Source organism: Lacerta agilis, chromosome 2, assembly GCF_009819535.1.
Source record: "Lacerta agilis isolate rLacAgi1 chromosome 2, rLacAgi1.pri, whole genome shotgun sequence".
In the NCBI taxonomy this organism is placed as follows: Eukaryota; Metazoa; Chordata; class Lepidosauria; order Squamata; family Lacertidae; genus Lacerta; species Lacerta agilis.
Genome location: NC_046313.1, coordinates 55,447,743 through 55,459,421, shown reverse-complemented (window position 1 = coordinate 55,459,421; position 11,679 = coordinate 55,447,743). Strand labels below are relative to the sequence as shown.

Sequence of the window (11,679 nt, the reverse complement as noted above, 5' to 3'; positions counted from 1 at the left end):
ATCCGCAATGGCTGTGTACTTTGCGTCAGAAGTGCTTATTATGCCCATATCCTGCTAGCAGGCTTTCTACAGCCACTATGAGAACAGGGTGTTGCACTGGATGGGCCTTGGGCCTAACCCAGCAAGTGTTTATTATGAGTCGCAGCAGGGGAAACTATAATAAGTGATGCTCTTGCGCACTTTGTTGGACAAGCGAGTGGCGACCCCGCGGCCTCCCTCCGGACAGGCGGGGAGCGAGGCGCAGGTGCTGTTCCTGCACAGAGGGGGAGGGCTGCGTGCACGTCCAGTTATCCTAAGGGGGAGGTCTAAGCCGGGTCTAGACACCGGCCCTGACCCCCTGCTCTTCAGCGACCGCCTCTTAGGGACTAGCGCCTTGGGGCTCTCCTGAGGCGGCGCAGCCGAAAGCGCCCACTGCGGGGTGGCGAAGCGGCGTAGGAAGCGAACGGCCGGATTCTCTGTGTCCCTCCCAACTCCACGCCATTGGCTTCTCTCTGCGAAGATGGGGCGGGGGTCTCGGGGGCGCGACTGCGGAGCAAGGCCCCGCCTGTGTCCTCCTCAGCCGGCGGCGGCGGCGGCACCGCAGGAGGAGGAGGAGGAGGAGGCGCCGACGGCTCTCCCGCCGCGCTCCTTCCCTCACACCGCGCGACCCTCGGCGTGGCAGGCGGCAGGCCTGGGCGCCGATTTAAAGGAAGGGATGTGACGAGCGCTGCGCTGTGCATTGTGGGACTTCATGCACATTACCGTCGGCTTGTTCCAGTTTACACGGCGGCTGAGCGAAGTGGGGAGGGAGAAGCGCAGGGAGACATATTGCTGCCGCCGCCGCCGCCGCCGCCGCTATTGCTGGGAGCTGCGCTGTAAGTGATTGACTGACGCTCCCTTCCTTTGCCAGGGACCCTGTCCTGCGCGAAACCTGCGGTCGTTGTTTGTGAGCACAATGCGATTTCCCTGCCAGCGCCGCTTGCCCTGTTCGCTTTGGGGAGGTGGGGTTGGGATCGAGCGGATCGTCCCCGTCTCCCTTTCTCTCTGTGTCGTATTGCAACACTTGCAGCAGCTGGAGGTGGTCCTTTGGGGCAGGCACCTGCCTTGGGTGAGGGCGTATCTGGCAATTCAGAGAAGCTCCCGAAAGGTTCCAGGAGGGCGTTACTGGTGGTGGTGGTGGTGGTGTTATTGTTGTTACTGGTATTGTTACTAACCGAGGCTCCTGTGATTCCATGATTCTTTGCAATCTGGGGGGACGTGTGCGAAAAGGGATTTCCTCCGATCCGAATCCGGAGCGGAACCGAGGGGGTTAAAGGAGAGCGGAGAGACTTCCCTGCGCCCTTAAGGAAACCAGGAAATAAAACTCTCCTCTGCGCGGTGTCGTGGGGGCTTTCTTACTCCGATTTCATTCTGGGCTAGGGAATCCGGATTTCGGGAATGGAATGTGGCCCCCGGATTCCAAGAATACGCGATCGTTTGCACAAGGGTGTTAGATCATGCGAGGCTGGACTTCTGCCCCAGCCATCCACCTCCTTTTCTTTCCCCTCAATTTTTCTCCCTCCTCCTCCTCCTCCTCCTCCTTGGGTCGCTGAGCACGAGAAGATAATGCACAGAGACTGCAAGCTGAGTAACTAGGAAGCGGCGGAGGACATATTTGGTACGTTTCACTTTCATATGACATGGCCCAAAGTTGCTTGTTTGCAAATTGGGAAGGGCTAAACCCAAACACACCCACCCACACCCAAAAAGAGAAAGACTGCTTAGAACAAAATGGGAGAAAATAGTGGAATGGGCACTGTTCAGGGTATTTTATCCAGTGCCTGGGATTATTGTGTCTGCTGCAATGTGACCTGGTCCTGGAAGTGTGGGATGGGAGTGGTTGCTCCCTGCAGCAGAGGGCTGCCAGGAACTTGGGTGATCAATCCACCCAGTTCAGTGTTGCCTACACTGACTGGCAGCAGCTCTCCAGGGTTTCATGCACAAGGCTTTTCACAATCTCCCTAGAGATGCTGGGGATTGAACCCTGGACCATTTGCCGGCCAAGCAGGTGCTCTACCACTGAACTACAGGCCCCTCCCATAGGTATCTTAAAGAGCAGAATACGTGACAAAAAAGAACAAACCCAATGAACTTCGAGACACAAACTGCTTAAACTGACCTGACCCTGTGGACTTCATTCCATTGCAAGGCCCTTGTTGCATACTCTCTTATTGGAGGACTGCTCTTGAGTAAATGTATGACGATGCTGGTTTGCAAGCTGCATCACTTTTTTGTGTGCTAGCATTTAATTTGTGGTCTCACCATGTTACTTTCTCTGTAATGTCAATAAATATTTAAACTTTGCGAGCTGGATGACATACGCTGTCATTTGACGCTTGTGGAAGTGGGGACCAAATTATGACCTTGGCTTATGTCAGAAATGACTCCATCTATCCCCATAGAGTTTTGAGTTTCAGAGCATATTCAAATTGTGTTATCTGTTGTGATTTCACATTTCCCCCATCTGACCCAAGTGTTCATGCTTGGGTTACACAATTGTCACTTAGCAACAGGTGTGTAGGGATTGTTCCAGTTCATGCGCTTTCCCCCTCTTGTTTCTCAGGGACTGAAAAAAATAAACCAAAAGGCAAATCTGTAATTAGAGAAAGAACACCTGCGTGTAAAGGAGGAGATATATTTAAGCAAATACTATATTCAACTGCAGGTGTCTTGTATCCATATATTGTTTATGGGGCTAGTCATCATTGAAGTAAAACAATGCATGAATTAATTCAGCCCAAGGATTCAGTGTAATTTACATGTGATGTATTTGCTTTTGCATTGCTTTTGACATATTTTGCTAAGATCTCAGTTTGTTTTCTTGTTCTGAACTTAGCTGGATAGGGGAAGTAAAGGGAAATAAAGCAATGCTCTCAGTTTCTATATTATCTGTAAAGATTGAATATGCCACTCTGTGTTTGGCTTAATACACAAGTGGGCTAATTCTACTCCAGATTTACACCAGTGTTACTGAGAACATAATTTGAAGCAGTGACATTAAACACTAAAAAATGTAGCTCAGGGGTTCGTAACTTGAGCACAAAATGATGCATGCACTATTGATTAGAAAATATATCAAACATTTATGGAGTCATAGGAATATAGTGTGCACTTTGGGAACTCTTCCAATGTCATAAAATAAATTCTGTTGCACAAAAGAGAGTTCTTGGAAATAAAAGGGGTACTCCATTATAGTAAGTAAAGAGGATGTAGACTTCTGCGGAACTAAAATAAATAAATAAATACACGAGTGCTTCTAACCTTAATAACAACATTAAGGGAATTTTTTCCAAGTTGCATAATTCCTTCTGATTGCAATTTCTTTTGGGGGAAAACTTGGGCAGGTGTGGATGTCCTCCAAATATTGTTGGACTAGAACTCCCATCATTTGGTCCATGAGCAAATGGAAAAGTCCAGGTACCCTAACTCTTCTCTTTAACTGAGGGGTGGAGGACCTGGCCTGGGGGGGGGGCAAATCTGATAGCTGAGCAGGATGCCCACCTGTCAATTACATGGTGTCACAGTGGCATTAGCAAAGAGCCCTGTGTGGTGTTTTGAAGTGCCATTCATCAGCAGGCTTGAAGCCACTGCCTATCAGCTGATATGCCGTGACTTCATCCTTGCTTTCTGCAGGGATGGGTTGTGCAGTTGAATTCCTCTCAGTTCTCCACAGGGAATGTAGTGATGCAGCTGATGTCAGGTGTGAGGCTGGTGGGTGTGGTTTCAGGGAAATGGCACCATGGGACAAATTGGGACCCTGGCTGAGGCAGATTTGGCATGCGGGCCAGAGGTTGCCCAGCCTGATTTTAACTGAGCATGCTTTGGTTCTAGAATACAGACCTGTGTAGCACAAGGCTACCTTCCTCAGGCTATTTGCAGCCAAAGTACAGTTGTAATGGCAAGTTCATATTCCTCCAGACTGGGACAGCAAACAGAGGAAGCACAGAGACTGGGTGCAGTGGGGTAGGATAGGAGGGAGCAGCTACACTGTGCATGTTCAGGTGGAATAGCCTTCCCATATGAAGAGGATAGATTCAGATCAGGTTCTCCACTCCTTGATCAAATAGAAGAGTTAAGGTACTTGCCAATTTGCTCCTGGACCAAAAAGCACAGAAATTTTAAGTCAAGGTTCCTGCTGTAATTTACATGCCATGGAAGCAGGAAATTAATGTACACCCTCATTGTATATTTTGCTTCTTCACACAGTGTATAAGCAAGCATGCAAATATTAACTTAGAACCAAAATTAACTTTCATCTGGCTCTGTAATAAACGAGGAGCTGTTGCAAAGCCCTGAAAGTACAGATCCAAAAAATGGCAGATTCAAGGTCAGCTGTAGGACTGCTCACAAGAAAACCTCTCCAGTATTAAGTAAATGCAGGAAGAGGAAGAAAGGCAGCCTCTTTTAGTCCTGCCCCTGATGCTGATACACCCAGTGGCACATGCCCCTTTGGCACCTGCATGTGCAGCAAACACACCCAAAGGGGTCCTTTGCACTTGGACAGATGCTGTATGTGAGGCCGCCAGTGAGTCAGGCTAGTGAGGCAGTCCCTCTTGCACTTCACGCGTTTGCTGAACATGTGGGAGCTTTTCCTGTGAACAGTCCCTTTGGGCTAAAATCGTAGCCACAAGCAGGAGAAATTTGCCTATTGAGGGAGCAAATGGTCATCTACTGCATCTCAGCCATTTTGTACTGATGATTTTCTATGTTGAATTTTCCATGCCAAGTTTGGAGAAGTCTTCTTGATTTTAATAGATAGAATGTCCAGGGTTTTATCCCTTACATATCCCAAATCCCTCATTTGCAGCCTCCATAAAATAGCACTGTGGTGTAAGCCAAAACTGGCAGAAGGAGAAAAAGAGCATTATCCAAAGTTTGCTTAATGCAGTCCCGGTTAGCTGGGGCTGGCCTTTTCGAAGCTGTATTTAACTACAGCGCAGGGCCAGTGTTGCTATCCCTGCTCTGTCCCTGCCTTCGGGAAGTTCAGGGAATGGAGAGGTGGGTAAGTGCCAACAGGAGCATAGGGGACTATGGAACACAGTATGAGAGAGGCAATTTTTATTGTTTATATTTATTTCGGCAAGCTATATAGCACTTAATTACAACCGTCTCTAAGTGGTATACAGTACAAGTAACTCAGCAATACAACAAAGATAAAAAATAAGTTAAAATGCTTTCTGGAATGATGATGATGTCTTCAGTTGGTGTCAGAAGTTCCAAAGGAAGGGATTGTGCTGGACCTCAGCTGCAATGGAATTCTACGAAATTGGGCCCACGTTACTGGTGGACACGAGCCATGTCTCTCAGCCATGAGGGAAAACTAACAGTGACTCCCACCCAAGACCCTAGTGATCAGGCAGTCCTCAAGGTATCCTGGACCTAAGTTGCAATGGCCTTGCATTAAGACAAGAACCTTGAACCTGGCCTTGTAGTAGCGGCCGGTGTGGTGAGGCAGAGCTGCCCCCCCCCCCGCCAACACCAGTGTTGCTGCAGCTTACCTAGTTGGTGCTGAGTTGGTACAGGTGGTGAGGTCAGGGCTGCATACATGCGCTGGCAGCACTTCCACTGATGCGTCTGCACAGCCTTGACTTCTGCCACTTTTCCACCCCCACTGCTGTCCAGGTAAGCTGCAGCGACCTCAGTGTCGAGAGGATGGCTTCCTGGCTCTGCCCTCGTACACCGGCCGCTATTGCCCTTATTATGTTTGTGAAGATAAAATGGGATAATCTCATATCTCCCGCCATGGGCCGCTTGAAGGAAGAGTGGGACAAATCAGCTTTAATGTGCGAGGCTGAAATAATAGTATCTGATGGTTGCAAACAAAACATTGTCTGCTGGCAGTGAAGAGAAGGTGATGGAAAAGGAAACACACCAAATGCCTCTCTAGTTCATCTTGGCATTTATCCAGTCCCAGGAGATCATTATCTAGTGTGAATGCCCCATTGATGCCATTATACATATCTAGCAAAATCTGTCATCTGTGTATGAAGGCAATTACTGTCCATATGCATGCTTACCTTGGACCAGGCAAGCCTCTGCCTCAAACCTATTAGGATGAATGTTAATTGCTCCGCTGAAATCAACTCGGCAACTGATTGCCTATTAATAGCCTGCCATTACCTTGACCCTCTTACAGTTCGGCATTTGCTTGACCCTCTTGCCAAGTGTTAGTCAGATGCTAGCCTAGCCAGTGTGAAATGAGTGGCCCAGAAGTACATGCAGCCACAGCAGCCTTCCGTAAGCAGTGAGGTTTGGTGGCCAGATATCAGACGAGTAACAGTGTGTTCCTCCCCAATCAATCCAGAAAGTGAAAACAAGTCTTCTTAGCATGCTACAGGGGAAAAAAAATGGGAGGGGAGGGACGTAGCTCAGCGGTGGAGCATCTGCTTTGCATGTGTTAAGGTACCAGCTTCAGTCCTTGGCATCTCCAGGTGGGGCTGTGAGAGACCCTTGCCTGAACCCCTGGAGAGCCACTGCTGCCAGTGTGGATGGGGCTGAGCTTGATGGACCAATAATCTGATTGCTGCTGCTTCTGTTCCTATCTTTACTACATAGCAGTCTGATACTCTGTTTGTGAAGGCTGTGACTTCAACAGCTGTAGCAGAATCCTAATCGAAGCAATGAAAACCAGGGCTGCTCTGCTTGGGTGCTTCCAACCTTTCAGCTTCCACCACCCTCTATTCCTACAGCTGCGCTCGTGGTTTGCTTTGCTAAGGCCCGCTGGAAGCCCCCTTCTCTTCACTCCATCTTTGCCAAATTGCAGGCACCAGAATACCTACAACAGTGGCTGCTGCTGAGCTGGCAGAAAAGGCAGAGCAGGTCAAGGGTTGCTTTGTGCTGGTCTTGGGGCCCCCTCTGTGCCTAATGCTCTTGCCTGTGTATAGAGCTGGGCTGTTCATCCAGATTTAAAAAGAAAGGAAGGAGAAATAAAAATACAGACATGCATTCGAATCCCTCCAATAGGCAGTAATTCTGTGATTGCTGATTAATCTGCTTATGAAAATTGCCTGTATACTTTACTCTGTATATAAAGCATATTCATTTTCTTACCGGAGGTGCCTAGTTATTGTTTAACACTAATTGGAGCTATTGGAGCTCTGTGGGGGGGAGGAGGAGGAAATCCTTCCAATTTGCAGAAGATCTATTAAGCCGCATGGAAGCTGTATCTCGCACGCCGTATTATTTCTTCAAGAGGAAGTCATGCACAATTAAATGAAGAGTAGGCGAAGCAATTGGGAGACGCAGCCACACGCACTGCGTAGAAGATTTATTGTGATTAGTTGTATGCTAAGGACCAACTTGATGTCACTCTCCGATGTTGAAATTTGTGTTTCCATCCATTCCGTTGTTTCAAATGAGTTCCAAAGGTTAATAGCGAAGGTTCCAGTAAACGTCCTCCACACCTTATGGTCCCAGTAAAAAAAAGGGGGCCCTGGCTAGGTAGTAGAGCGCATGCATGGCGTGTAGAAGATTCCATATTCAACCCTTGAAATATCCAGCCAAAGGGATCAGGTAGCAGCTGAAGGGTGAGACCTTGGCCTGAGACCCTGGAGAGCTGTCAACGACAGCAGGGCTAGATGGACAGATGATCTGATCTGGTCTGAAGCAGGTTTCTGTGTTCTTAAGAGATTTGAGAGACAAGAAAACTCATTGTATTTCAGGTTCACGATACAGGCTGTTAATGCCACAAGTTTTGTCAGATTGTCCCTTGATAGTTATCATCACTGAAGGAATTCCACCAGGTTGCTTTGAATTCCATAGCATGCTCACCTTGTTAGAAGAGCTCTCTCATCAGGGATTACTCTGTTGATGGAAGTTATAGGCTCTCTGTGTGTATGCCATTTCTATTTCATCTCTCTGAAAAACGAGAAGGTGTGTTCACTCTCCCTTGTTCCTGCCAGTAGCTTCTCTGACAAAGAACCGTGCTAGCTTATAAAGAAGTGGAAGACTGGGAAGGATGGAAACGCTCGAGAAATTGTCTAACTGCCCTCCCTCTTTTTGTTTGGAAGAAATATGATCAGTTCTGGCATATGCTGGAAGGGCATTAGATGGTTTGAACCTTGGTTACATAGGCATTATTCAGATGGAATGCTAAACCATGGTTTAGTGGTATGAAGACAGATCTTGGGTTATGGAAAAGTGAGGTAAAAAAGGGTGTTGACACAGTCGCTCCCAAGCATCCTCTCTTGGTTCTGTGCTTGTTGCAGCTCTGGTTGAAGTACCCAGTGCCACCATTAAGAGTGTGCTATGGAATCAGTTCATCCCATGCAATCAACTGATGTGGACAAGGTGTTGGTGGCAATACATCTGACCACATGCCCCTTTGACCCTGTCCCTCCTCGCTCATTAAATTACCAGAGGAGGAGTGCTAATTGTGAGAGGAAGGTCCCCGCAGCTTAAAAAATATGTGTGACTACAACTACCAGAAGGGCCAACTGGAATAAACATCATGCCCCATAAATAACTAAGTCCTGTTCAGATGTAACTGGAAACCATGGCTTTCCACTACCTGGACAAGTGTGCACAAACTTTGGGCTCAAACAGTCTCTTTCTCCCTTCCTCCTCTTCTGTGATTGTGCAGAGATCAAAAGCACCTTTTCTATTATCAATTTCACATTCAAACTCAGGGAACTGTGGTTTGTTTAAACTGTGGTTTAGTAAGAACAATGCAGGATCTGTTTCATCTGTTCACGATAAGCATCTACTATGTAACTTTGAGCATGGGTGTCTGAGTTTGCCAGTCATCATCGTCCCTCCCCACTTCTTTTTCCATTTGTGTTGTGACTTTTTGACTGTACACCTATGGACAGGGACTGTATTATAATAATTAATTTTTTATTGATCATACGTAAGCCACTGTGGTAGCCTTTTTAACTAAAGACTGGGGTAAAAATGCTTTTGTGAATCATGGAGTTGAATAACAAAAAACATTAATAACAATAATATTAGTAATAAAAAGATAACGTTTTGCAACATCTCTGTTTGTAACTATTTGTAATAATGTGGCTTATTCCAGTGGCTGGCAAGTGTTTGATCTTTTTTTATTTTTCATTTATAAAAATATTTCTTTTTTAATCGCATTGAAAACTCTGGATTGAAATTCCAGGGTAAAATATTATTAGCTAATTGGCCATTTGTGTTCCATTAACTGGACATGAAGTGTCTGAGAATGCTCTGCTCTCCAGGGTTTTTGTGGTTTATACATATTTTTAAGGGCCATCTTAGAAGCCATAATTAGCCAGATGGTTAATAGAGACTTGCTAGTTATAGGCCTACGAAGATCCATATGGAGGAAAATTGTGTTTTGCTGGGTTGTTTTTCCATGTTAAGGAATGGAAAAGTGGAAAGTGGGGAAAGCTTTCTATATCTTTACTTCATTTTCCTTCTCAACATTTCCTTAAATGTGACTTTGAACACATAGAACGCATGTGGTAATAAGCTATGGCTGGATTCTTAGACACACCTGCAAGTAAGCCATGTTGAACTCTGCGGCATGCTTTTAAGAAGATATGCCTAGGACTGTGGTGTATGATTAGTAACCCTAAAAACTGCAGGCATGGCAGCTTGAACAGAGGCAAACCTGTGTTTAGCCACAATCCTATCAATTGCCTTGGGCCGACATGATGTGTCAGATGGTAGACTTCCTTATGGGTTGCCTTTTACAAGATACACGTTTCTCTTTGTTTCATCTCCTTGTTTGGGAAGTCTAGGAATCGAGGTTAACAAGAGTGTGGGAGGATGGAATCAATAGACATTGGAATTTATATTCAGTCGACAAAAGACTCCTGGTCTGAAATTTAGACAAGTTTTATGTAATAGCTGAAAGTGTATTTTAAAAGCCTGCATGACACGTTAGCACAGGTCAGAAATCGCATAGTAGCAAAAGTTGCAAAATGTCAAAAGTAAGGCTTGCTTCACTTCATTTAGAAGTCAGTCCATCGGAGGTGCCTGGCGCATATATTGATAGGTTTGTGTTGCAGGGGGAAGTAGGGAGGGGGAGGGAGGACGAAATGGAGCAAGGTGGGGACAAATAGCTAATGGAGCGAACAAGCAGAAAGAATTCAGAACCTAGACATGATGATTTAATAATCACAAGGAGGTGATGGGGGAATTGGCTTGAGAAGGGGGGGGGGAATACTGTGAAAAAGCACCCCTTTGTGCCAAGCCAGCTTTGGGTCACGAGGAGGTTTTCCTATGGCTAATATACACCATTGGGGTTTCCTTTGGCTTATAAAACATTGTTTATAAAACTGTCTATCTCCATAGGGGTGAAGGGGAAAGCCACTACAGGCTTCTCTTACAGGAAATCAAAGGTTTAGGAATTTGGACTAGTTTTCTAAACCACCAGCTCCCAGAAGAGCAACGGTTTCTGAGCTTGTAAACCGCCCCTCTCTGCGGAGCTTTTTAACATTTTAATTTAATGCCTACATACTCTTGCAAAAACACAACTTGAGAATGACAGACACTCGGCAGAACTATCAGCAACATGTTTGTGGATGGTAGTAAATTAGCATGTGATTGCTGGCCATCATTCTCCGGTGTCAAGTCCAATTATGCTGGTGGAAGGAAGTTGTCAAGATTGGAGTTTGTGAAACTCCTGCAGGGGAATGGAATGAAAACGACGGTGATTGGTAGGCGGATAAATTCCACAGTTTCAAATCCCAGGCAGTTAATTGCAATCCTTTCCCTTTTCCAAAGAGAGAAACAAACAAAACAGTACAGTACTTTTGTATGCAACCATTCTTTACAGGACTCCACTTGAGACCTTGAGCCTTACCTGTCTTTATCATCATCATCATCACCACCACCACCTTCTAAACCACCACATCAGGGCTATTTACACATAAAATAACTAAAATCAGTTAAAAACATAAAAAACAACAAATGCACCTAAAACACTTAAAAAGCCTAATAAGTGGGCACTCATGTTAAAGACCCAATTTATCCAGGAAAAGCTTGTCAGAACCAAAACGTCTTCAGTTGCTTCCAGAAAATGCAGACAGCGTGTGCCTGTCGTATCTCAACAGGGACGCTGTTCCACAGAACAGGGGCCATCACATTGAAAGCCCTGCTCTGAGTTACTGCAGAGCAGGCCTCTGAGATATTTGGAACGTGCAGGAGAAACTGTCCCAATGACTGCAGCGATCTACTTGAGTATATAAGGGATAATGTGGTCTCTCAAGTAACCTGGTCTCAAGCTGTATAGGGACTCTTATACCAATGCCCAGTAGCAAACTGGCAGCCAGGCCAAATCCCACAAGCAAGGTGTTATACGCTAGAGGTAGTTTGCCAGTCTTCTTTCATGAACATGAAATGATAATAAGAACGAGAGTACCTTTGAGCATGTGCAAAGTGTCTTTCCTTCACAACCGCTAGTCCAGCACACCTAGGACTAGTTGCTACAGCAGACAATATGATTTTTGCAGGATGGTTACTTTTCTCAGAATGTTCAGTTTGGACATACTTGTCAGTACAGCATGCAAGATAATCCACTCATTATCAGAAATACAAAACCTGGGAACAATTCTGTTTGCATCATCAGTGTGTTTAAAAAAAACAACATTATTGTCCAAGCAGCTCTCCTAACCCGGGTGATGACTTGGGAATAGCGCAGGCACAGTGTCAGGATTCAAGGCATGTTTTATAAATATTATTGGAGTT

General features: G+C 45.9%; 1 protein-coding gene across 4 annotated transcripts in view; it reads left to right on the top strand.

Moving 5' to 3' along the window:
- The first annotated feature begins 599 nt into the window (after window positions 1-599).
- Window positions 600-11,679, top strand: part of LOC117041390 (core histone macro-H2A.1) — a 42,729-nt gene continuing 31,649 nt past the window's right edge. For 2 of the 4 annotated variants that reach the window (XR_004425962.1, XM_033140132.1), the window contains exon 1: window positions 603-854. The gene's annotated coding sequence lies outside the window, so the exon portion shown is untranslated. Of the gene's footprint in view, window positions 855-11,679 lie in introns of all 4 variants that reach the window. The other 2 variants (XM_033140133.1, XM_033140131.1) reach the window with 2 other exon arrangements.